Genomic DNA, 27,664 nt, shown 5'->3' with positions numbered 1-27,664 from the left:
CTTTCCAATGGATCTTCAACAAGGTCACAGGGGTAGGCTAGCAAAGACTGAGTTGAAGGCAAGAGAGCTAAGAAAGCTCTCCCACTAAGGCACTCATGGAGCATTCAGTTAAAAGCCAAAGCCTCAAGATATGACAAGGAGAGCTGGCTCTTCATCAAGGTCAGTGCAATAACCCTCCAAAAGCTTAGGGCAAGGCACCTCAGAAGAGATCAAACAAGGACCAGAAATCCAGAGACAAGATTGAATAACAAAGAGAATTCTAAAGCAACCCAATCATTGTTGGCCAAGCCACTCTGTAAAGCAAAGTGATTTCCCATGGATTAGAAAGCTGGTGACTGTAGTATTAAGCATAAAATGTTCTCTAGTGTCTTGCTGATGCTTTCATATCTTTTGAAGGGGAAGTTCTGACCCTACCTTTGAAATATTTGGAATTAATGCTGAAACAAAATCTAACGTAAATTGATGAAAAAGTTCATACTCTGGTCAACTATAGGTTAGAAAGACTTAATTTCCGACCTCTAATACATTTAGTGACTCAAAAGAAGAAGAGATGTGATCTCTTTCTGGAAAAAAAATATTATTTACTTCAGAGTCTGCTGTATTCTTTTTTTTTTAATTTAGGCTACACACCCAGTGTGGACTCCAACACAGGGCTTGAACTCACGACCCTGAGATTAAGACCTGAGCTGAAATCAAGATTTGGATGCTTAACCTACTGGCCACTCCAGCACCCCTTTGCTATATTCTTTTATATGCAATATCCAGAACGCAATAAATTATGAGAAATGTTAAAATAAATAAGCTATAACCCATGATCAAGAGAGGAATCAGTCAAAGGGAGCATACACAGAGATGGTCATAGGTTGAAATTACCAAGGAGGAGCTTTACAATGTCCATGGTAAATGCATATAATACTTATTTGAAAAGGTGAATAACCTATAATAACTGATAAAGAATTTCACCAAAGAGATGGAAAGTAGAATTTAAAAAACTTCAAAATAAAATAAATACATACATACATACATAAAAATAAAAATGCTAGGATTAGAAAATACAAAATCAGAAGTGCAGAACTTATACCATGTGATTAATAACAAACTGGACACAGTACAAGAAATTGTTCAGTATAAAGAGAGACTTCCATAAGGATGATCATAGCATCATTATTCATAACAGTCCAAAATGGAGAACAATCCAATATCAAATAATTGGGAAATGTATAAACAAATTATGGTATATTAATATTTAAAATTACAACCAAAATAAATAAGAATGAACTCTTCCATGTAACATGGATGAATCTCAAAAAACATGCTTAGTGAAGCCAGACACCAAACAGTACATACTGTGTTTCCCCATTTGTATAAAGTCCTTAAGAGACAAATCTAATCCATATTGACAGAAATTAGAAAATGGTCGCCTATGGGAATTCATGGGAAAAAAAGACAAGGGAACTTTCTGGGATGAATGAAATGTTCAACATATTTTGGAGGCATGTGATTATATGTGATTATGAACTTTAACAAGAATTGGACACTTAAGATCTATGCATTTTATTGTACATAATTTAAACCTCACTCATAAGATATATATTCCTAGAGTTAAGGCTATAAAACAAATACCAACATATAGTAGCTTACATAAAGCCAAAGTCTATTTTTCTCTCATGTAACAGTTAAGTTGTTCCGAACTGGAGAAGATACTCTGCTCAAAGTAATCACTCAGGGAACAACATTCATATGTTGTTCATATGTTCTTTTTGCTCTCACATTCCCTAAAGTCATCTTCAACTACATGGTCAAAGCAAGGTTGCTGCTATGTTCATGTTCTAGTTCATGGATAGAAAAAAAGAGCCATGGAAGTTTGTTTTCTTTAATTTGAGATGATCCAGAATTCATGCACCTGACTTCCACTTCCATTCCAAAAGCTCAACATTAGTCACATGGCCACTCCTACCTGAACACTCATCATCTAAGAGTTATGGCAAGGGAGCTAGAAGGGCATTAGGAAAAAGAAGGTAAAATATAGTTACTTAAAAGGTGGGAAAGTTAAGCTGCTGGGTAGAAAAGTATAGCTTTAGACAGCACTGAAGGCCCACTTGAGGTTTGTGATTAGGAATTTAAAGTGCAATCAGCTAACAGATTTGTTCTGTTTCTAGCCATGTTCAGCTGCAACATACACAGGTGGAATAGCCTGAGAGTTTTATTCAACCAGGGGTGGCTTTGCCAAAGAAGTATAGTAAAGTGAGAGAGGAACAAGGCAATTGTGAGTGTGTGCATGGGAGTGATTATAATGATTGACCACCTTACAGATGACTAAACAGTCTCATAGAAGGTGAAGGATAAACCCAATGTCATGAACCTACAAATGTGTGGAGCCAGGGGTTTAAGCCAGGTCACCTGATGACAATTTCTCTACTTATTATATTGTAGCACAGAGAATCCTTGCTTTAAGTCAGAGCTGAACAACACAATTTCATGGATCAAATAACATCTATGTATCAGGGACGTAGATGTACAACTCTACACAATAATAATCAACTGACTTCAGGATTAAGGAGAAAATAGTATTTAGATAGAAAAATATGTGAATGATTTAAACTAAACTAAAAGAATTCCCTGATGGATCTATCCAGGTAAGGCAAATTTATTTAAAAGGTACTTTGTTATCACTGAGTGACTAGAGGAGTCCAACTGCTTAATTTTGTAAATGAAGAGACAGATCTAGAAATTATAAAGCACAGCCTGAACTAGACCAAAAGTCTCCTGATATCCAGGCTATATCATTCTTTACATTACACCACGCAATTTCAGAGGGTTTAGATGTAGTCCTAATGCCAAGATGATTGGACAGATGACCTCCTGACATTGCCTTTATTCTTTTAAGATATATTCCTTGATTCTAAAATACCTGCCACAAGATTATACACACTAATATCTGTAACACTATTTTCTTAGCCTCTTTTTCCCAGATTTATTGAAATGTAATTTACAAAAAATGTATATATTTAAGGTGTATAATGTGATGATTTGAAATCTGTATCCATTGTGAAATGCTTACCACAATAAGCTATCTGAGCCTCCTCATGACTCCCTGTATCCTTTATCCTAAAGACTCATGGAAGCTCAGAATTCATTGTATTAGTTTGACTGTTTTGAGAAAAACTGAGAAAAATAAATAAGGGATAATGATTTTAGCTAAGATCGTAATAGAAAAAGTAGCGAGTTTTCCAGAATCTCCTAAGTAATTTTCTACTGAGGAAATCTGAAGATGAGCTTAAGAACTGTAACTGGTAGGCAGTGCTTATTGAAATTTTTCTTACATTGCTGAATAATTTCACATTACTTAGGCTGTGTCATTATGTATTTCTATCACAATAGGGGGAAAACATTAAAGTAATGAATGTCGTGCCTCGTTTGTCAAGATCTGAGTCACTGGCATGAAGCATCTTTCACTGTAAATGCAATTTGGAAGATTCAACTATACTTCTCCTATTTGAAAATACCAAAGTGGTTAGTACTGAGCCATTTTACTAATACATTGAACATTAAAAATGATTTGACATATGGAAAAGCTATTTGAGACTAGATGATTAAAAAGGAAGACTAAATGAGACTGCATGTTTTATTTGTACAGGCCATAGTTTACCCTTTTGTGAAGAACAGCAGGACTTGTCTGAAAACTGGTACTTTTAGAATGCCATAGTGTATAAAATATTATGGAAAAAATCAATTTCCATTTTCCTAAACACGTCTTTCAAGATGCTGCTTTTACAAGCATCATGTGGGTGTCCTTCATTGTAAACACCGTAGGATATGAAAAAAATCAATGTACACAGTTTAAGACAATGAGCAAACTGGCTAATCCATACTTGAAGTGTCAAACTATTGGGGCCAGGAAAAAATCCAGGGCAGGGAGTTTCAAAATAAAACAAAAACAAAATCACTGAACAAAGAAGCAGGTGTCAGACCTCTCTTTTTCCATCCCTGTTAATGAAATTAGAACTCCAACTTCCATTAGGAAAACAGAAGAGAAATTAAGCCTAGGAAAATGGGAAGGGGCATTAGTTTTTATAGTATTCATGTAGTTTTTTTTTCTGTTAGATATTGGGTATGAATTTTTGAATACTAGAATATATGCCTAAATCCTGAAACGTGTATTGACCTGGAAATGGAGTTGAGACCTGCCTGGACATCTGTTCACCAAGGTTAGGTGGTCCGAATACAACGAGTAATTCTTGAGGTCTAAGTGGCACACTATGCAGGGAAAGTACACGAGTATTTTATATTAAATGTAATCCTGCCATACTTCTGATGATTCCCACCTCCTGGTATTCATGCTTTTGTATAATCCCTTGAGGATGGGCAGCCTGTGACTTCCTTCTACCCAACAGATTATGACAAAGGTGATGGGATGTCACAACTGTGATTATGACATTATATAAGATTCTATTTTAGCAGACTGCAATGAGATTCCTTGTGGGCATGAAGTAAGCAGCCATATTAAAGAACCCCATGTGGGAAATAACCTCAGTTATCCCCCAGGATCTGGAGACAGCTGCCAGCTGATAGTAAATATCCTGGGCTCTTAATAGTATAATTTCCAGAAAGTGAATCCTGAAGATTCCCCAGTCAAGACTCCAGATAGCTCCAGCAAGCATTTTGATTGCAGCTTTGTGAGACTCTGAAAAGGAGGGCCCAACTAACCCATGCCTGACTCCTGGTCCACAGAAACTGAGATAATAAATGTATGTTTTACTTGAGACACAAAATTTGTGATAATTTCTTAGGCAGCAATAGGAAAACGAACAATGCAATATATGCATTCCTGGAAAACTTCACAGTTGGTAAATTAATGCATAAAATATAAAAGGGTTTGTGGAGGGAATACGGTTGTGACAGACCACTTAAAAAATCATGCAACAGGGATGCCTGGATGGCTCAGTAGTTGAGGGTCTACCTTCGGCCCAGGTCATGATCCTAGAGTTCTGGGATCGAGTCCCACATCAGGCTCTCTGTGAGGAGCCCGCTTCTCCCTCTTCCTATGTCTCTGCCTCTGTGTGTCTTTCATGAATAAATAAATAAAATTTTTAAAAATCATGCAATAGATAATGCAGAGTACAAACAAAAACTAACAAAGTCCTGAGAAATTTTAAAAGATGGGGTAAATCACTAACAAAATTACATTAGATATATGATTTCACCAAGAAGGGTTAAAGGTAACTTGATGGAAGGTAGTAGAAGGGTTAGGACTGCTGAGTTATGTGGACAAAGGTAAAATGCACACAGATCTGTGAGAATGGACTGATAAGCACTTCCAAGCAGAGCAGGTTGTCTAAGCCATGAGGAAGAGCAAGGTAGGGGATGGACATCATGTACAGTGTATTAGTTTTGTAGGGCTGCCATAAAAACGTGCCACAAACAGGGAGGCTTAAACAACAAGATTTTATTGTCTCTGAGTTCTGAAGGCTAGAAGTCCAAAATCAAGATGTGGCCAGGGTTGGTTCTTTCTGAGGACTCTGTGGGATCTGTTCCAGGCCTCTTCTGGCTGTCTTTTCCCAGTGTCTCTTTATATCATCTTCCCTCTATGTGTGTCTCTGTGCCCAAATTTCCCCCTTTCATAAGGACATCAGTCATATTGGATCACGGTCCACTCTAATGACCTTACTTTATTGCCTCTGTAAGTGCTCTGTCTGCAAATAAGCTTCACATCGTAAGCTACCAGGGGTTAAGACTCCCAACATATATTTTGGTGGGGGGGTACAATTCAACCCATCATATAGAATAATGGACCCCTTTGTGGTTTGCTGGATTCACTGCTGTGCAACCTTTGTGGTTTGCTGGATTCACTGCTGTGCATTCAGCTGCTGTTATATGGTACAGAAGTTTCATTGCTGATGGGGAAAAAAAAGAGCAAAAGCCAAATCAACTTCCCCATCATACCAATTATTACTAATCCCTAATACAGAAACCTACCCTTTCACAGAACAGTCTAGAAAGCATCTAACCTCTTCACTCTCACATTATATATATGTGTGTGTGTGTGTGTATGCATAAAATGATGTTGACTGCTCACCACACTTAATTAAATAACTTGCCCAAGGTCACGCAGCTAGTAAAAAAAAAAAAAAAAAAAGGTATAACGTGGATGGAACTGGAGGGTATTATGCTGAGTGAAGTAAGTCAGTCGGAGAAGGACAAACATTATATGTTCTCATTCATTTGGGGAATATAAATAATAGTGAAAGGGAAAATAAGGGAAGGGGGAAGAAATGTGTGGGAAATATCAGAAAGGGAGACAGAACGTAAAGACTGCTAACTCTGGGAAACGAACTAGGGGTGGTAGAAGGGGAGGAGGGCGGGGGGTGGGAGTGAATGGGTGACGGGCACTGGGTGTTATTCTGTATGTTAGTAAATTGAACACCAATAAAAAAAATAATAATAAAAAAAAAAAAGGTATAATTTAAAAATGGGAGGGGCACCTGGCTGGCTCAGTCAGTAGAGCATGCAATTCAAGCCCCAGAGTTGGGCATAGAGCTTACTTAAAAAAAATAACAGGAAGCAAATGCAAGTACCTTGGCTCAACACCCTGTAAGTTTCTAAATTTTATTTTAAATTCCAGTATGATTACCATACAGTGTTATATTAGTTTCAGGTGTGTAATATAGTGATTCAACATTTCCATAAATCACCCAGTGCTCATTACAAGTACACCCCAGGGATCCCTGGGTGGCGCAGTGGTTTGGCACCTGCCTTTGGCCCAGGGCGTGATCCTGGAGACCTGGGATCGAATCCCACGTCGGGCTCCCGGTGCATGGAGCCTGCTTCTCCCTCTGCCTATGTCTCTGCCTCTCTCTCTTTCTCTCTCTCTGCATGTGACTATCATAAATAAATAAAAATTAAAAAAAAATAAAAAAAAAAACAAGTACACCCCATATCACCATAACCTATTTTGACCATCCCCCCAACCCCCTCCCCTCTGGTAACCATCAGTTTTTTCTATATATATAGTTAAGAGTATGTTTCTTGGTTTGCCCCTGTCTCTCTTTCCATTTGCTCAATTGTTTTGTTTCTTAAATTCCACATGAGTAAAATTGTATAGTATTTTTCTTTCTCTGACTTACTTCGCTTAAGCATTATACTCTCTAGCTCCATTCACATCGTAGCAAATGGTAAGAATTCACTCTTTTTATGGCTGAATAATATTCCATTGTATATATACCACATCTCTATCCATCCATCAGTTGATGGACATTTGCACTGCTTCCATATCTTGGCTATTCTAAATAATGCTGCTGTAAATATAGGGATGCATGTATCCTTTTGCATTCTTTGTATTAGGGTTTTTGTATTCTTTGGGTAAATACTTAGTAGTGCAATTACTGGATTTTAGGGCTACTTCTCCTTTTAACTTTTTAAGGAACCTCCATATTGTTTTCTCCAGTGGCTGCACCAGTTTGCCTTCCCACCAACAGTGCAAAAGGGTTCCCTTTCTTCCATAGCCTTGCCAGCACTTGTTGATTTTAGCCATTCTGATAGGTGTGAGGTGATAGCTCATTATAGTTTTGATTTGCATTTCCCTGATGATAAGTCTTGATGAGCATTTTTTCATGCATCTGTTGGCCATCGGGATGTCTTCTTTGGAGAAATGTCTGTTTATGACTTCTGCCCATTTTTTAACTGGATTGTTTGTTTTTTGTATTTTGAGTTTTATAAGTTCTTTATATATTTTGGATACTAACCCTTTATCAGATATGTCATTTGCAAGTATCTTCTCCCATTCCATAGGTTGCCTTTTAGTTTGTTGACTGTTTCCTTTGCTGTGCAAACTTGTTATTTTGATGTAGTCCCAAGAGTTTATTTTTGCTTCTGTTTCCCTTGCCTCAGAAGACAGATCTAGAAAAAAATTGCTATAGCCAAATGTCAGAGAAATTACTGCCTGTGCCCTCTTCCAGGATTTTTAGCACTTCAAGTGTCACATTAGGTCTTTAATTCATTTTGAGTTTATTTTTGTGCATGGTGAAGAAAGTGATCCAATTTCATTCTTTTGCATGTGGCTGTCTAGTTTTCCCAACTCCATTTGTTGAAAAGACTTTTTTCCCCCATTGCATATTCTTCCCTGCTTTGTTGAAGATTGACCATATAATTTTGGGTTCATTTCGGGATTCTCTATTCTTTTGTATTGATCTATTTTTGTGCAGTAACATACTGTTTTGATTACTAATGCTTTGTAATATAGCTTTAAGTCTGGAATTGTGATACCTCTAACTTTGCTTTTCTTTTTCAAAATTGCTTTGGCTATTTGGGGTCTTTTGTGGTTCCATATAAATTTTAGACATTTTTGTTGTAGTTCTGTGAAAAATAACAGCCTACAATCTTAACTATTATACTGTGGTGTATCTCATGACACAGATGTTAGAGTAGCCATCCTCTAGATATATTAACCCACCATACTGGGGCTATAGGCACTGATCTAAGCCTGTTTTTTTTTTTTAACACTGAGATCTCTATGAGGATTAAGTGTTTTATTTACATGTTAATAATTTTAAAATATTAATAAAAGCATATTATGAATTATTTGGATTGTTATCTTTGAAAGAGTTATGCCCATGTCTCTCTGTATTTCCATTTGTGTTTAAAGGGAAATAAATGACCACCTAAAGTAACATCATTTAGATTCTATTGCACTTTTTCTCAAATTATGATCTGAAGACTTTTGGGAATTGAGATAATTTGCCAAATTTATAAAACACTCACCTGGCCTAGGATGAAGGACTATCATGAACAAATCATAAAGATGGGACATTATGTACCAGACTTAAATTCAGAGTAGACTTACAGTATAATGGTGGGCATGGTACACAAGATAGGTACTTTGGTCAAAAGCATGAGGTAGGGATATACACTCACCACCTCCAGCCCCCTGGAGTGCCTGGGTGAAAGAGCGAGTATGGACGTGCATGTATACACATGCACACACACTTGTACAAAGTATTTTGAGGGTTACCTGAGTGGCTCAGTTGGTTAAGTGTCCAACTCGATTTCAGCTCAGGTAGTGATCTCAGGGTTGTGGGATAGGTCTCCACACTGGGTGTGGAGCCTGCTTGGGATTCTTTCTCTCCCTCTCCCTCTGCTCCTTCCCCAGATCATGCATTCTCTCTCTCTCTAAATAAGTAAAATATTTTTTAAAACAAGATTTTGATTATAGGAAGGAAGAAATATGACTTTGAGGACAGAGGAGGAGAAAGGATTAGGGGTGCTTCTGAGGAACTATGCCCTAAGGTTAAGTCTGATTGTCAATACTAAGGAAGCAATACAAGAATCTATCCAGCTTACCTGGAACTCTGCATATGGAATGATGATTTAATTGTAAATCCCAGACCTATTTTAGTCAAAGCCTGGAGCTGCAGCATCACAGGGGAGTTTATCAGAAATGCATAGTCTCAGGCCTATACCTCAGACCTATTGAATCAGCATCTGCATGTTAATATGTTTAAAAACAGATTTTGAACATCTAACTCCAATGCTTATCATTTAATACATCTGAGGTGAAGTATTTCTAATAAGTTCTCATATGATGCTGATCCTTATGCTGCTGGTCCATGCACTGTACTTTGAGAACCACTGTTCTAGTATAAGGGGGCTGAAGAGCACAAGAAAGTATAGATATACTTCCTGCTTTATTTAGGATTCAAACATAAGATGAAACGGGCTTGAGCCTGCAGGTGGAGATTATCAGTTTGTTCAGCCTTGAAGAGCTAGCAATATAATTTCTTCCTATACATGAGGAGGCCTTGTACATTATTTTAGCAATTCCTGGATACCCCTGTATTAGTCAAGGGTTCTCCAGAGAAATAGACCCAATAGGACGTGTGTATATATCCATCTGGAGAAAGAGAGACAATCATTATAAAGAATTAGTTGAAAATTTATGGAAGTTAAGAAGTCCCAAGATCTGCAGTCAGTAAGCTGGAGACACAAGTGATCTGGTGTGTAGTTTCCAGTCTGAGTCCAAAGGCCTGAGAACCAGGAGAGCCAATGGTGTAAGTTCCATTCAAAAAGCCAGAAGACCAGAGACCCAAGAAGAGCTGGTTTTAGTCTGAGTCTGAAGACCAGTAAAGACCAGTGTCCCAGCTGAAAAGGCAGGCAGGAGTTTCCTTTTTCTTGGCCTTTTTTGTTCTCTTATGGTCTTCAAGAGATTGGATGAGGCCCAACCACTTTATGGAGGGCAAGTTGCTCTACTCAGTCTACCAATCCACATGTTCATCTAATCAAGGAACACCAGAATATCAGAGACATACCCAGAATTAGGTTTGCCAAATGTCTGGGCACCCTGTGCCCCAGGCAGAGTGAGACATAAAATTAACCATCACACACCCATAGTTTTGGTTGCTACTATGAATATTTAAATCATTATAAACTTGTTTAATTTGCTGTGATGACTCTATAGAAACATTTTGGTGCCTTGATCTTGTGTGTATAAATTGCCTAAGAAATCTTCTTCCTAAAATTTATTTTGTAGATATATTTTCCATGTAGACAATCATATCAGCTAGAAATAACTTTCTTCCTTTCTTTCTAAACTATATACACCTTACTGCTTCTTCTTACCTGAGATTGTAGACTGGTCAGAAGTATTGAATTGGTAGCTAACTTCCTCTCCTGCTTTCAATTACAGCTATGGAATGTATGGTATAATCTTAAGTTATCTCACATCTTTAGATCTCAATTTCATCATGACAGTTAGCCCTAGTATGTATCTTAATACTGGTTGTCCCTTGAAGAATTATGAGAATTAACAAAATCTTGATGGAAAGTACTTATAATTTCTATGGCTTTTATGTTTCTCTTTCTATATTAAGCAATTTCTGTTAAATCTTATCCAGCATTTCCATGTTTATAGCAGGATTGGGACTTATTGGCATCAGCTCACGTCTCCAAACTTCAGGCAGTCGTCTAGGTCAGATTCCTTTATGTTGTAATCTCAGTATGTCTTGCACCAAGTCACTTGGGTTGCTTGTTTTAAAAGGCCTATTCCTGGATACCCTAGGCCAGACCAACTAAAATAGACATGACTCCAAAAATCTGCATTTTAAATGAAAACATGGCACCTCTGCACATTAAAGTTTACCAACCATCTTTTTGGGATTTCCAAATTAGTGCTCCAGGACAGAAAAGACAACCAAAGCCCTCCTGGGAGTAGAATGCCAGTTATATAGATTTCTTTACTGGATTTCCATATGAATAAATCCTCAATCTCACAAACGTAAGAGGAAATCCTCAAAATGCTAGAGTAATTTTGCTTTTTCTTTAAATTTCAGGGCACTGTTGACTTTCTCATTCTGCTTGCCTTAATAATGAATTCTTAAGTGTTGGAGCGCCTGTTGTGTGCGCTTCCCTAGCAGAGCTGAAACAAGCCAGGCAATTTCAAGCAGAGCAAAGAGACATTGAACGACAAATCTGGTTTAGTTTAGGTGAAGAAAAGAAGGAGGAATTTTCCACTTTAAGCTTACTGGAGGCTGTAGTGACACTACATTCCATCTGTTTGAAAAATCTTCTTACACCAATTAAATGTGGCATATTTTGATTTAGCTTCCAATAAGTTTAGATTGTGTAATTCAAAGCTTTTCTTTTTCAGGAGACATTCTCTACCACATTACAGTTTAGTACCTAACCCAGTGAGTTCAGTGGTTGCTAAGGGACTATTCAATGCATGTTTGAACTATCAAAGCTGTACCTTCAATTGACAAAGAGTTAAGGTTAAGAGATACAATCAGGCAGCTGAGAAATGTCCTCTTGAATGTAAAGGATGATCATAGGGTTGAGTGTAGAGGCATAGTGCTAATGAGTATTTTTTTTCTCTCTTGAGGAATTGAAATAAAGAATCAGGTATGCTTCTTAGCATCCAGCTAACTAATTTTGAACTTTGGGAAAGAAACTTAGCATCTTGTTACTGATTATTTGAGAAACTGAAGTCTTTATCAATCGGGGAAAGATTCCTCCTACACAGGCAACAGCTGAGAAGAGTCGTGTAATGGAGAAAAGGAGGCCAAGAAATATCTCTGAGGAGATTGGAATGTGCAGGAGGCAGTGATACTTCTTATACATAAGGAAGGTTTTGCTGGCAGAAGAGTCTTGCCCCATCCTGATCTCAGAGAAGCTCTATGTAAGCTCCCAATTCTTCCCAAGTATTCTGAGGATTGAACACAGGCCACACCTTCCCATTCACTAGGTACCAGCAACTAACCACACATACACCACACACACACACACACACACCTCTCTCCCTCTCTTTCTCCCTGCCCCCCTTCCTATTTACAGAGTCTAGGTGAATGAAATAACAATTTCTCAGTGTAGCATCCCTCTGGGTTTTTAGGACCTCTTGACATTTACTTTTGAATTACAAAAGCTTTACACAGGAAATTAGCCATATATGTTAGGGCTAAAATCATTTTTGCACAAAGCTTAAGCTATTTTAAGGAAAAGGGTAGAGTTAGAAGAAATGTTATATTTAGGAAAACAGTGGTTATATTAACTAGTGGTTGATAAGAAGGATTAGCAAGTAAAATACGAAATTGGCCTTAGGTACGTGGGTTCTTTTGATCTTGCTTTAATCATAACCTATGAGGTCAGTAGTGTTTATTAATGAACAATTTTAATGAAATAGTATTTGGATATTTTCAGTAAAATAGAAAGCAAAACTGAGTTTGAAAGCATACCAACTATATGTAATACATTTTACCCATTTATTAAGTAAGTTAGGGAAAGAGGAGCAAAACCAAAAAATTTCTTGCTCAGCAACATGTTGGTAGTTAATCAGAGTCCAGATTCCCAGGTTTTCATTCCAGTGCCTATACTACACTATATTTTTAAATCTTTTATTCACTTTATTTTGCCTCTGAAGAAACTAGTTCCTTAGAGCTTGAAGGCATCACCAAGGCACTCCTATCTATCATTAAGTATAATCTAAATATGATCTAAGCAAAAGAAATAAAAGGGATCCAAACTGAAAAGGAATAAGTTAAATTGTCTCTGGTTAAAGATGACATGATCTTATATATAGTAAACCCCAAAGATTCTACAAAGAAACTCTTAGAATAAATGAATACAGTAAATGTACAATACATAAAATCAACGTATAAAAATCTGTTGTGGGGATCCCTTGGTGGCTCAGCAGTTGGGCGCCTGCCTTCAGCCCAGGGCGTGGTACTGAAGTCCCGGGATGGAGTCCCACATTGGGCTCCCTGCGTGGAGCCTGCTTTTCCCTGTGTCTCTGCCTCTGTGTGTGTGTGTGTGTGTCTCTCATGAATAAATAAATAAAAACTTTAAAAAAATCTGTTGTGTTTCTACATACCAAAAATGAATTGTATGAAAAAGAAATAAAAAATACAATCCCACTTACAATAGCATGAGAAAGAATAAAATCCGTAAGAATAAATTTAGCTGAGACACTGAAAACTATAAGATGTTGATGAAAGAAACTGAAGAAGACACAAATAAATTGAAATATATCTGTGTCCATGGATTAGAGGAATTAACATTATTAAAATGTCCATACTACTCCCGGCATGGAGCCTGCTTCTCCCTCCTCCTGTGTCTCTGCCCCTCTCTCTCTCTCTCTATCATGAATAAATAAATCTTAAAAAAAATAAAATAAAATAAAATGTCCATACTACCCTAAGTGACCTACAGGTCCAGTGTAATCCCTATCAAAATTCCAATGGCATTTTTTATAGAAATAGAAAAAATAATCCTAAAATTCATATGGAACCATAAAATAATGGGGTAGGCAAAACAATCTTGAGATGGAAGGCAAAGCTGGAGGCCTCACACTTCCTAATTTCAAACCATATTACAAAACTATACTAATTAAAACAGCATAGGGATGCCTGAGTGGCTCAGTGGTTGAACGTCTGCCTTTAGCTCAGGTCATGAATCCAGGGTCCTGGGATGGAGTCTCGCATCAGGCTCCCTGCAAGGAGTCTGCTTCTCCCTCTGCCTATGTCTCTGCCTCTCTCTCTGTGTGTCTTTCATGACTGCCTCTCTCTCTGTGTGTCTTTCATGAATAAATAAATAAAAATCTTTAAAAACAATAATAATTAAAACAGCATTGTACTGGCATAAAAACAGACACATAGGCCAAAAGAACAGAATAAAGAAATTGAAAAGAAACCCATGATAAGTGAAATAAACCAAGGACAAATACTATATGATCTCAGTTGTATGTTGGAATTTAAAATGTCGAGATCAGAGGGCACCTGGGTGGCTTAGTCGGTTAATCATCTGCCTTTGGCTCAGGTCAAGGTCCCAGGGTTCTGAGATCAAGTCCCACATCAAGCAGGGAGCCTGCTTCTCCCTCTCCCTTTACCCTTCCCCAACTGCTTGTGCGTTCTCTCTCTCTCATAAATAATCCTTAAAAATAAAATAATAAAAATAATAACTTGATATCATAGAATCAGAGATTAGTACAATATATACCAGTGACTGGGGGTTGAGGGAAATGGTGAGATATTGGTCAAATAAAACAAACTTTTAGCTACAAGATGAATGAATATGTTCTGGAGATGTGATGTGTGATAGGGTGACTATATTTTATTTATATTGTATTGTATACTTGAAATTTGCTAGATACAAAGTATTCTCACCACACCAAAAAAAGGCAATTATGTTTTATGATGGATGTGTTCATTAACTTGATTGTGAAAGTCATTTCACAATGTGTACATATCAATGTATTACTTTATACACCTTAAATATATATATATATATTATATATATATATATAATTTTGTCAAAAAATAAATTAAGTCCTTCAGTCTTACTGGCCTCATTTCAATTTCTCAGTAGCAACATGTGTCTCCCATTTAGGACAATGCAGTATTCAATCCTGTTTTCAAGGGATTTGTAATAATAACAAAACATGCAATCTAAGATTTCTATAGAGGGAAGGAAGTCACTGAGAATAAGGATATAATGGTTTCAGTGACTTATAAGTTTAGATTATACAGGTGCCTGGCTGGCTCAGTCAGAAGAGCATGTGACTCTTGATCTTGGGGTTGTGGGTTGGAGCCCTGTTGGGTGTAGAGATTACTTGAATAAAACTTTAAAAAATTCAAGAAGTTTAGATTATAAAATATCTGAATGTGTGGAGGCAGAAAGCTAAGAGCATGAACAGATAAATGGGGGTAATGAGAGAAGGAGGCATGTTTTGGAGGTTTGTACTGACAGCATGTCATGATGGCAATGTCCAGAGTGGAACCACAGAAGTCTTGGCTACAGTGGAATGGGATTGGCAATGGGAAAAAAGATCATTAGAAGTAAAGAGGGTGAGGAACTGAGGTTATGGAGCTTTGGTTGGGTCACCCACCATAGATGCTTAAGTCATAGCAGCTAGTAACAGGAATAGGGTCGAAGGGAGAGACTATGAGCCAAGAGTCCAGGTCCCCAGTGAAAAAGGAAATTTGAGTAAGATGTCAGTGATGACTGAAGAAGTTGTACTGGAGTTACAGTCTTTTTTTTTTTTTTTTTGGAGTTACAGTCTTGTATGGACTTGTAGCATAGGCTACAATGGTTGCATGAGCTACAAGAATGCTGGGCATTTTTTAATAAGGTGGGAATTAAATGGAGGCTGAAATGTCAGAAGGTGCAGTTTCCAGTGTCCATGGGAGAGCAAATAGGAAAAGGAGAGAAAAGTTTTAAGGATGATATTAGAAAGGACAATTTCCAATCTAAGACTTTTGTCACAACTGAGTGCAGAGTGACAAGCCATATATGACCTTGGCCAGCAGCCCCTGGGGCCTTAGGAAATACCTGGTAGGAAGAAGAGACAAAACATTAAATAAAATACAGTTGGGTGGTTCCAGAGATGAAGCTGACTTGAGAAAGCGGAAACAGAGACTAGGAAGGGTTTTTAAAGTGGTTGATATGAGCATAATTCTCAATTGGCACAGTAAGGCCAATAACTAATGAACAATCGATCTCCCCACTGAATATTAGACATGGTGTTAAGAAGAGCAATAAAGGGGGATCCCTGGGTGGCGCAGCGGTTTAGCACCTGCCTCTGGCCCAGGGCGCGATCCTGGAGACCCAGGATCAAATCCCACATCAGGCTCCCGGTGCATGGAGCCTGCTTCTCCCTCTGCCTATGTCTCTGCCTCTCTCTCTCTCTCTCTCTCTGTGATGACTATCATAAATAAATAAAAAAAAATTAAAAAAAAAAAAAAAGAAGAGCAATAAAGGGAGCTGGTCTGGGAACTATCCATCTCTGATCTTCACAGGAAAGAGCTTCCTATATAAGCAGTGACTCTACTTGGGGGTACAAACACACACCCAACACACAACAATACAAAATGCAAACACTTTTATTAAGAAGTTTTCAATAGGCGAGGACCTAACAGATGAGGTAGCAGAACCAGGACAGCTCCCTGCATAAGCACAAAGAACAGAGCACATAGAGCTCAGAAAGCCATTTGAGTCCAGGAGTCAGCATCTTCCTAAAGTAAGCCTGGACTCAGGGATGTTCCAGCCCCCAGCCACGGGCAGCTGCTCTGAGGCCCTGTCTGTGAGCAACCTTGAGGTCAGAGTCTGGGCTCAGTAAAGAATCGCTGGAGGAAATGAAAGAGCTACTTATGAGGCGTCAGGAAGAAGCATGCAAGTCTGATAGTTTCCTTCTATCAGTTCCTCCCTGTTCCCCAAATCCATTCGGACCTCTGTTCATGACCATATAGGCTCCCTCTGGTTGCATCCAGATAACTCAAGCCCAGCAACCATCATAGAGGAGCTCCCCCATGAATGCTTCAGGTGCACCCATGCTCTCAGAGGACATGTCTGCAGGTCTCACCATGTGGGGCATTCTTGAAGGGCAGGTGTTACACCAGGAGCTCACAGCACAGCACCTGCATGCCAGATCCATCTCCTCAACTCTGTGTTCCTCCTGCAGTCATTTCTGAGGTCCAGACTCCTGCATAATATTTTGGTTTTCTGTTTTTTTTTTTTTTTGAATAAGGATATAGCAGTGAGTGCTGAGCAGAGCTCTCATAGCCAGGAGGGTTCTTCCTCCCCAGCCTCAAATAAGCAGAGAGCTTCAAGGCTCCAGGAAGCTCTGGACAGACTCCTTCTTGGAAAGGATCCTCTGCTGAGAATGAAGTGTTGAGAGAGAGAGAGAGAGAGAGAGAGAGAGAGAGAAAGAAAGAGAAAGAGAGAGCCTCCTACTCTCCCACACCCAGGAGGTCCGCTACAAGCACAGCCACAGCACAAAGCCACTGCTGAGGAAGATGGGCAGGGCCCAAAGAGGCACTGATCTTACACAAAGAGAAAACTCTGCACCTAGTTTTTATAAAAGTATACATGTACAGACAACATGATAGGTGGCCAAAGCACACAGGAATGGCAGTTGTCCACTCTGGTAATATAATCAAACTGGTATGTGATCCTTGAACCAGTTCTGAAGAGGGCTCAGTGTGAGGACATGGTTATTTTTAGACCTCTCTATACACTAAATCTGTTAACTTGAGGTAACACTGAGTATCTCGTATGGTCTGAAAATTAGCCTCAAGTTAATCACAAAAAGGAATTCTAAAACACCTTGACCAGTGACAGTAGCATCAGAATAAGCCCATGGTGATAACTGTGAAGCCCACACATACCTGCATGTATTCACTCTGGTCCACCTATTAATTCTAGTAGCTTCAACACAAGGAAATGGAAAGACGTTCCATGCTCATGGATTGGAAGAAAAAAATGTTGTTAAAATGTCTATACTACCCAAAGCAATCTACACATTCAATGCAATCTCTATCAAAATACCAACAGCATTTTTCACAGAACTAGAATAAACAGCCCTAAAATTTGTATGGAACCACAAAAGACCCTGAATAGCCAAAGCAATCGTTTTTTAAAGCTTTATTTATTCGACAGAGAGCAAGAGCACAAGTGGGAGGGGCAGAGGGAAAAGAGAGAGAGAATCTCAAGCAGACTGTCCGCTGAGTGCAAAGCCCAATACAGGGCTTGATTCCACAACCCTGAGATCAAAACCTGAGCTGAAACCAAGAGTTGGATGCTGAGTCAACTGTGTCACCCAAGTGCCTCCCCCGCCCCCCCCGCCAAAGCAATCTTAAAAAAGAAAAGTAAAGCTGGAAGCGTCACAATTCTGGACTTCAATTTATATTACAAAGCTGTAGTAATCAAAACATGGTACTGGCACAAAAATAGACACATAGACTAATGGAACAGAATAGAAAATCCAGAACTAAACCTGCAATTATATGGTCAATTAATCTTCACCAAAGCAGGAAAAAATATACAATGGGAAAAGGACAGTCTCTTCAAAAAACAGTGCTGGGAAAACTGGACAGCCACATGCAAAAGAATAAAACTGGACCACTTTCTTCTACTGTACACAAAAATAAATTCAAAATGGACTAAAGACCTACATGCTAGTTTTATGGACTAAAACCATAAAAACCCTAGAAGAGAACACGGGCAGTAACTTCTCTGACATTGGCGGTAGCAACTTTTTTCTAGATATGTCTCCTGAGGCAAGGGAAACAGAAGCAAAAATAAACTATTGGGACTTCATCAAAATAAAAAGCTTCTGCACAGTGAAGGAAATGATCAACAAAACTAAAAGGCAACCTACAGAATGGGAGGTGATATTTGTAAATGACATTCTGATAAAGGGATATCTAAAATATATATATATATATATATATCTAACTAATAATAAAATATATATATATATATATCTAAAATATATAAAGACATCATAAAACTCAATAAGCAAAAACCAAATAATCCAATTTAAAAAAAATGGGCAGGGGGCGCCTGGGTGGCTCAGTCAGTTAAGTGTCTGCCTTTGGCTTAGGTCAAGATCCCAGGGTCTTGGGATAAGGCCCCACCTCAGGCTCCCTCCCTGCTCAGCTGAGAGCCTGCTTCTCCCTCTCCTCCCCATTTGTGCTCTCTGTCACTATTTCTCTCTCAAAAAAATAAATAAATAAAAATATTTTTAAAAAAACATTAAAAAATGGGCAGCAGACATAAATCGACATTTCTCCAGAGAAGACATCCTGATAGCAAACAGACACATGAAAAGATGCTCATCATCACAGAAATGCAAATCAAAACTACAATGAGCTATCACCTTACACCTGTCAGAATGGCTAAAATCAATAACACAAGAAACAACAGGTGTTGGCACGGATATGGAGAAAAAGGAACACTCCTGTACTGTTGGTGGGAATGCAAACTGGTGCAGCCACTCTGGAAAACAGTATGAAGGGACCTCAAAAATAGAACTACCCTATGATCCAGCAACTGCATTACTGGGCATTTACCCAAAGGATACAAGAACACTAATTCAAAGGGATACATGCGCCCCTGTGTTTATAGCAGCATTATTTAGCCAAGATATGGAAGCAGCCCAAGTGTCCCTCAATTGATGAATGGATAAAGAAGATGTGGTACACACACACACACACACACACTATTATTCCGCCCTAAAAAAAAGAATGAAATCTTGCCATTTGCAATGACAGGGATGGAGCTAGAGAGTACAATGCTGAGCAAAGTTTAAGTCAGTCAGAGAAAGACAAATAGCACATGATTTCACTCATATGTAGAGTTTAAGAAACAAAACAAAGGAGCAAAGGGAAAAGAGAGAGGCGACCAAACCAAGAAACAGACACTTAACTATAGAGAACAAATTGATGGTTACCAGAGGGGAGGGGGCTGGAGGATGGGAGCGCACTTATCATGATGAACACTGGGTGATGTATGGAATTGTTGAATCACTATATTGTGCACCTGAAACTAATATAATACTGCATGTATTATATACAAACTTTAAAAAATACAAACTTTAAAAAATTATTTAAAAAATTCCAGTCACTTTACAGTGACATTCACAGTCCTTTACCAGATCAAATAATGAGATGTCTTTTCAGTGTTTTTTCTGAGTTGATCATGAGTTCAATTTGGTTGTGTGTAGTATTTTGTTTTAGATCTAATTCCACTCCTAAATAACTGCTGAGTTGAACACAGAGAAGCCCCCCTACAGAGGATCAAGGAGGCTAAGCAACACATGTTAGCAGAAAGAATGAGGAGTCAACATGGAAGCCCACACAGCTACACAACCATCCCCATTCCACACTAAAGACGAAGAATAATCAAACAAGTGGACCAGGAGCAAAAGTGAACAAGTGAGGGGCATTCAAAACCACATAAAGTACGTTACTGTTGATTTTGTTTTAATTCAAGCCCTCAACAGCTTTCAGTGGTGTCATACAACGTGCTGATTTGTATATGGATCCTTATCTCCATAACTATAATAACTTCATAAAACACTATACTTACTATTCTGATTTCTTATACGTTTCAATTATTTCAAAAGTCGGGACTCTCATATTTCTTACAAAGAGTTATGCTCAAGGGGAGAGACAACATTCTGGAAGAAAGAAGGCTTTCAATATGTTTGTAGAGCTGCCTTCAAGTACCACACCTGACACTGGATGGCAGTGAGCATTTATAACAGGAATGTCCCCTCTGGGGACAACGAAGCTTTAAGCCTATAACTGAGACTGTGTTTTCCTCTAAAGGATACCAGGTGAGAGGTAATGGTAAATGCCTTCTGGGCGCCAGACTCACCTTTCTTCTTGGAAAATAGCTCCTCACCAAGGGCCTCTGCTGTGGGGGCTCTGGGCACCCCATACCCCTGGGCCAGCCAGCTTCCCTCTTGTGGAAATCCAGGATAAGGATCTCAGACTGAGTCCAGCCTATGATGGGCACTGCAGGGAGAAGCAGAGGGAAACAGGCTCAGGTGGCCCTTTCCTGCCTCTGGGATGCCCATGTAGGAAAGCCTGACTCCAGGGAGAGACTAAGGATGTAAAACTCGCAGAGAAAAGTAGAGGCAAGGAATCTGGGGGCCTCAGAGAATGATCTGCAGCACAAAGAGCCAATTAGCTATACAGAGAGGATGCAGAAAAGCCATGACAAGAGCCACAAGAACCACTACCGTGGTTCCTTTCAGTTCCTGATTTCAGCCTGTCATGGGGCCCAGCTGGACATTCTGCCCATGGCTTCTGCAATAGCTCCCCATTCCCTTCCAATAAATTCTCCCTTCGTTTTGAGCCACTTTGAAGGGGATTCTAATCCTGGCCCCACCATTCCCTGGAAGGCACATAGGGAGACCAGGCAGGATGTGAGACCTAAATGAGGCAGGAGCTATGGGGAGGAGAGAGGGAAATCTGGCCTGGCCAGGCCTGAACAGTGGGGGCAGAATGAAGGTGGTTGCAGGTTCCCTAAGGGAACACCTTAAGGAAAAACCTATCCAGTGAGAGCAGGTCACCTGGGTCTGCAGCACCACCTCCCAGTGCAGGGACCTCTGCTTTCAATCTTTTGGGCCAGGACCCCCCAAGGAAAGGTCATGGCCACATCCTCAAAGGTTGCTGATGCCTAGGAAGACAAAGGGAGGCAGGGATTAGAGTCTGTCACTCTGTCCCTGGAAAAGATCCAGGGGTACCCAAGGTCCTAATCACTATGCACCTCCTGAGGGCCTCGCTCTGCGCTGGGCTCAAGGGGGAGGTGGACGCTGCCCTTGCACAGAATGCAGTTGCGTCAGAGTAAAAAGTCTGCTGTAGGGGAAGCCAGTGGAGAATGACACAAGACAATAACACGCCTCTGTGTCCTGAGAGGAGCACATAGTAAGCACTCGAGGACGTCAACGGAGGAAATCACGATGGCAATCATCACACCAGTAATGGCAACAGCAGCAGCTGCTGAGTCTCCCTGGTCCTCACTGTGTGCTTGGCTCAGAGCTGAGGCCCTGACAAACCATGTTACGGTGATGAAATGTCTCCAGCAGTGGAGCCAACTCCTAGGCTTGAATTGAGCTTCTTGAATCTGACACTTGCCTGCTGTGTGATCTTGGGGAAGTCACTTCATTTCCCTGAGCAGTGAATTCTGCACCAGTAAGACTAATCGTGCCCAGGCTGTTGTCAGAAGGCAAGAGGAAATGTTCATAAGGCAGACACTGGGATGCCCGGCCCATGTCTGTGCTCGGTATGTTTTTGCTGCTTATATTAATCTTCCCACAACCCAGGTCAACACTATCATCTCCATGTCACAGTCAGTGTGCTGAGGCTCAGGGAGATCTAGCAAGTCAACCAGAGTCATGTATCTTATAAGAGGAGATCTGAACTCAGGTCCCTCTGGCTCAGGGATTATGTGTATAACCCCCAAACCTGCCTGTCACTACAATGAGGGTGAGATGAACATGCTGCAAATGATCACACAATTTTGTCTGCTGGGACATGTCTCAGCAGATGTAGGGGGCCCTGAGCAACCACATCGGCCCTCTCAGTGAGCCTCCTGGAACAATCCATATTCCTGCCTTTGCCCATGCAGTCCCCTCTCCCCAAAATGCTCCCAGTGCCTTCCTCATTCCTAAGCCCAAAACCATTCTGCAAAGGTGACTTCAGATGCCATCCCTAGGCCTCCCCAGACCACTATGGGTACTGTCATGGTTGGGAGTGGAGGCTTTGGTGGTTGGCATAATGAGTTTCAGTTGCAGCTATTTGAGAGCTGTGTGACCTTGGGCTGGTAACTTGACTTCTCTGAGCCTCAAGTGTCTCTTCTGTGAAGTAGGGATAAGAACAGAATTGAACTCTAAACAGGAGAGAGTTAAATGAGGTGGTACAAAATAGCTTCCCCTCAGTGCATATCAAGAGCTCAATGAAGGCCAGCACTTACGGTTGTTTTGTTACTACTATTTTTCCTTTTTTTTTAAAAAAAAAAAGATTTTATTTACTTATTCATGAGAGACACAGAGAGAGAGAGGCAGAGACACAGGCAGAGGGAGAGAAGCAGGCTCCGCGCAGGGAGCCCAATGTGGGACTCGATCCCAGGTATCCAGGATCACACCCAGGGCCAAAGACAGGCGCTAAACCACTGAGCCACCCAGGGATCCCCCCGACTACTATTTTTCCTATTGACTCCATCAGCAACCCGGAAAGGCTCAACCTAGCCTGCATCTTTGCTTTTGTAACTGTGCCAAATTCCCTGCACAAAAATGCCAAAATGAAAGCAGGCTGGGACAGGGGCCATTTTAGCTCGAACTGCCAGGAAAGGCCTCATCAAAGAGGTGACATCTGAGCAGAGCCTGGAAGGATGTGAAAGGGCTGCTAAGGAGTCATCTGGCAACAGTGTCCCCATCAGAAGCAACTCCAAAGGCCAAAGCTGGAAGGAAGTGGGAAAGAGTATGGCATATTCAGGTTGGCCTGGCAGGATGGCTGTGAGCAAGGGAAGAATAGAAGGGGACAAGGCTGGAGATGGTCTCCAATGATGGGACTTTCCAAGGCATGGTAGGGAGTCTGTGAAGGGTAGCATCGTGTACTCATTTACTGAGCACCTGTTACAAACCAGCACTGCTCTCGGCCTGAGGATAGAGCACAAAGAGAAGCTTATACTCCCGAGTTGGAGAGAGATCATCCACAAGGAACTAAACAAATGATCAAGAGAATCCTAAAGACAACCAATTAAGAGTAAGGACACAAGAGACTGGAGGGCAACTTTCCATGGACCAACCAAGGAAGGCATCTCAGAGGAGGAGACATTGGGGCAAGCCTGCAATGAAGTGAGGGATTGGATCGAGCCATGTCACAACAAAGGAAAAAATTAGGCAAGTCCTGACAGTCATCAGGTCTGTGATAAGAGCAGAGTGGCTCCTAGAGAAGTGACTGGGCCTGGTGCATGTTTGCATCCAAAGGGACACCTGGGTTCAAATTCCAGCGCTGCCCCACACCAGCTGCATGACATTACAGAAGGAATCAACTGCTCTGTGCCTCAATGTACTGATCTGTCAAATGGGCACACCAATGGTACCCATCCCATAGGACTGTTGTTGCTATCAGTTTAGTGTAACATGTCAAGTGCAGAGTATCAGCTTTTCTGTCTACAGGATTAACACCTTGGTGCAATGAGGTGATGAGCCTTTGAAAATGTGTGCGGCTTTCCTGCTTACTAAGCATTTAAGAGGATGTGATATTTGAAACTTGTGATTTTAATCAAATGTTTGGAGATATAGTAACTTTTCAAACCATTGGTAAGAACGTGTGTGAATTTAAGTAGTTAAACGTGTAAATCTAAATTTACATTGTGGGTTTTTATTTAGAGAAATGTCTAAAGAAGCAATCATTCCCTAAATAAATATATCTATAAATTTGTGCGCGGGGGGCAGGGGGCAGGGGGCGTCTAAGCAGGCTGGTGAGATACTAGGTCTTTCAGCAATGCAGCCTGTGCGCCACACGGTCCCCTGCCGGAGAACCTGCTCATGGAAATGTCCATTAGAGCACTGGCCCAACACTCCTGCTGGAGGGCTTGAGGGAGCTCGAAGAGGTGCCGCACCCCTGTCCCGGTCTGGCCTAGGCTGTTCCACTGGCCTAGCTGACTCTTCCTGTGCTCACAGGAATGAGACACAAGGTCCTGCTGAGCCCACAGGGCAGTTGATACATACCACCCTACAGCGCGGTCTCTATTCCTGCCTGGCTCTTTACCCTCAGCTCCTTATCCCTGGCCTCTCCTCCCTCAGATAACGGCCAGAACGCAATGGGACCGAAGGCCCTCTCCCCTCTGGAGGCAGCCTCAGGGATGCCCACACCCTGTGCCTCCCCTCCAGCAGTTCCATCTCTCACCTCGGGCCCATTGCAAATACCAACGACCTTATGGTTCCCTCTCCTATATCCACTCCCCCCCAGGCCATGTACTGGTCCAGATCTAAAACTCCCTTGGACATCCCCAGTGTAGACCCCCCCCTGGAACTTCAGACTTGCTTGTCCACTTGTCCATCTCTTTATCTTTCTCCCCGCCCTCACTTTTCTGGAACATCTCAGAATCACCAAGTTCAAAATGCAACCTCTGATCTCTCCCTCCCCCAACCTGCTCGCTCCACCCAACTTCTTCATCTCCACTCTCCCAGATGTTTGTCTCCCAAACAAACAAAAAACTTGGGGTGGTCTTTCACTCCCGACTTTTCTTCACAGGATGCAGAAACCCCTAAGCTCTCTATGTGTCCTCAGGGTACTTTGCCCTCGTCTACTGTCATCACTGGCCTGGACCCCATTCTAATGCTCCTGGACTCTACTGCAGCAGTCTCCCCATTTGTCTCCCTGCCTCCACCTTCATTTCCACTGTCCCACTCCCCCAATCTCCCCTGAGCAACTTTCGGGGAAACTCAAAATCCTAACGCAGATCATGTCCCTCTTGTGTTCACCACTGTCCATGGCTGGTAGCGCCCCTAGAAAAAAAGGTCCACCTGTCCAGGTGCCTTTCCGGGTGTGACCCGCCCCTCACGCTCCAGTCCCTGCAGACAGGGCGCGGATGCCTGACTTCCCTCGGGGTTTCCCAAGTGCTCCCGACCCAGTCGCACATTCCGAGCCTTTGCACATGCCTGTCCTCCTTGCCGGCAACGCCCCCACTCCTTCTCCCACTGGCTGTCAGAAATGGGGACCCCCCCCTCAGGGCACCCCTCTGTGTTGGGACACAGCCGCCCGGGCTTCCGTGACCTCAGCAAGCTCCCTCATTCGGAGCTTCAGGGTCGGTAGGTGGCGTCGGGCGGGTGACCACCGGGGAGTGACAGCACCCACCTGCGCGGGGTCCCACAGCGCAGCCGCCTCCCCCGGATGGGGAGCCTCCCACACGGGTGGGGACCGGAACTCCGTGGCCAACGGCCCAGGCCCCGCGGCGGGTGACACCAGGCAGCGACACTACCGAGCCTCAGACCCGGCTCTGTGCAGTGGGGACGACACTTTCCCTCCAGTCACGTCGAGAGCGACACAGCGCTGCGGAGCCGGGAACAGTTAAAATATCCGCCTCACGGGCAATGCCGGAAGTCCCGCCCCGACGGGCGCGTCGTGCGCGGAAGCGTCCATCTCCAGCTTCTCCATTGGCCAGCGACGCCGAAGCTCGTGGAGGAGAGCCTTCTGGGTGATGTAGTTCCCCAGAGCCCGGCGGAGGCCAAGGGTCAGGGAGCTAATAACCAGGAACACGTTCAATGCAGTATTCTCGGGGACAAGAGAAAAGACTTTACACACGACCACGGTTGCGAAGATGGAAGAGACATGCCAAGGGGTCCTGAAGCAGGTAGACAAGGGTGGCGCTTCCCCTGGTTCCCTCAGGGGAAAAAAAAAAATCTCCCCGCCTGTATAGTTAGAAATTGTGTCCCAAACTAGGTAGTAACACCGTTTTACCCAGATGTGTCTTACTCCAGATCCTGATATATATCTGATTCATTTTACACATATGGGACCTCGCTGGGGAGAAAAAAAATAAAAGTGACTTACCAAGAGCCATTTCCTGGGGGGATAGTGGCTGCAGTGGTCACAGCACGTGTGGAAAAGGGGCCATAAGACCCCTGCTTAAAAGTTTGGGACACCATGATTTCATCTTCTTGCTGGAAAGTGGTTATAATTTCACCTGAAATGTCAGTAGCAAGGTCTGCATAGGGAGTTGAGATGATCTCAACTCATGTACTTATGAAATATGTACTTATTTATGAAATATGTACTTAATTAAATATGAAATATGTACTTAATTAAAGCTACCAATAATGCTAAGAAAGTGGCAGAAATGGATCTGGATAAACATATCTGACACATATGAAAAAGCTACGAGCTCATTTAGTTTGACCAGGGAACACAGAAGTCTGAGAAGCTGAGGACATGGTTACACTGGAAACTTGGCTATTCTGAGGCTTTGACTTTCTAAAGTATGATATATTTCTTAAGGTTTTTAAAATTTATTTTAGAGAGACAGAGAAAGCAGCGGAGGGAAGGGGCAGAGAGAGAGGGAGAGAGAAATTCAACCAGACTCCATTCTGAGCAAGGAGCCCAAGGCGGGGCTCCATCTCACAACCCTTGAGATCACCACCTGAGCTGAAGCCAAGACCCTAAAGTATGATATTTTATTTTTAAATATTTTATTTATTTATTCATGAGAAAGAGAGGGGGAGAGAGGCAGAGGGAGAAACAGGCTCCATGCAGGGAGCCCGACATGGGACTTGATCCTGGATCTCCAGGATCACGGCCTGGGCTGAAGGTGGCGCTAAACCGCTGAGCCACCGCGCTAAACCCCTGAGCTACCCGGGCTGCCCTAAAGTATGATGTGTTTTTTTTTTTTTTTTTTTTTTTTTTTTAAGATTTATTTATTTATTCATGATAGACATAGAGAGAAAGAGGCAGAGACACAGGAGGAGGGAGAAGCAGGCTCCATGCACCGGGAGCCTGACGTGGGATTCGATCCCGGGTCTCCAGGATCGCGCCCTGGGCCAAAGGCAGGCGCCAAACCGCTTCGCCACCCAGGGATCCCAAAGTATGATGTTTTAAATCATTCTTGAGAACACTGAGCAATACCAACTTGAAGAGAGAGGCAAAGTGGGAATTCAGGGAGTTTTCAGAATGGTAACAACCAAGAACTCATACAATTACTCGTAAGTAACCCATTGTTTTGATAACTTCCCTTCTCCAAAGATCCCTAAATTTTGTCTCACTTTCAAGCTTAACCAGGCACTGAGATGCAGCTCATTGCTGGCTGCCCTCAAGAGAAACATTTCCTGTTAACCCTCCACTCCCATCCCCGCCAAATCATACTGGCCACTGATCCCACAGCTTCCCATTCC

The 27,664-nt window shown here is 41.6% G+C and overlaps 2 long non-coding RNA genes across 3 annotated transcripts in view; one reads left to right on the top strand and one right to left on the bottom strand.

The window, feature by feature from the left end:
• Positions 1-25,871, bottom strand: part of LOC144307916 (uncharacterized) — an 84,661-nt gene extending 58,790 nt beyond the window's left edge. Inside the window, exons 1-3 of one of the 2 annotated variants that reach the window (XR_013374579.1) lie at positions 25,635-25,871; positions 20,641-20,780; positions 5,421-5,894 (exon numbers count right to left, since the gene is read on the bottom strand). This is a non-coding gene — a long non-coding RNA (uncharacterized LOC144307916). Of the gene's footprint in view, positions 1-5,420; positions 5,895-20,640; positions 20,781-25,634 lie in introns of those variants that run through there. The other variant, XR_013374578.1, reaches the window with a different exon arrangement.
• Positions 25,872-25,998: 127 nt separating this feature from the next.
• The window catches only part of LOC144307763 (uncharacterized), a 52,113-nt gene continuing 50,447 nt past the window's right edge, over positions 25,999-27,664 (top strand). Inside the window, exon 1 of the long non-coding RNA XR_013374484.1 lies at positions 25,999-26,130. This is a non-coding gene — a long non-coding RNA (uncharacterized LOC144307763). The remainder of the gene's footprint in view (positions 26,131-27,664) is intronic.

Source organism: Canis aureus, chromosome X, assembly GCF_053574225.1.
Source record: "Canis aureus isolate CA01 chromosome X, VMU_Caureus_v.1.0, whole genome shotgun sequence".
NCBI classification, from domain to species: Eukaryota; Metazoa; Chordata; class Mammalia; order Carnivora; family Canidae; genus Canis; species Canis aureus.
Note: the sequence above shows the minus strand (reverse complement) of the source record. Positions and strands in the feature narration are given on the sequence as shown.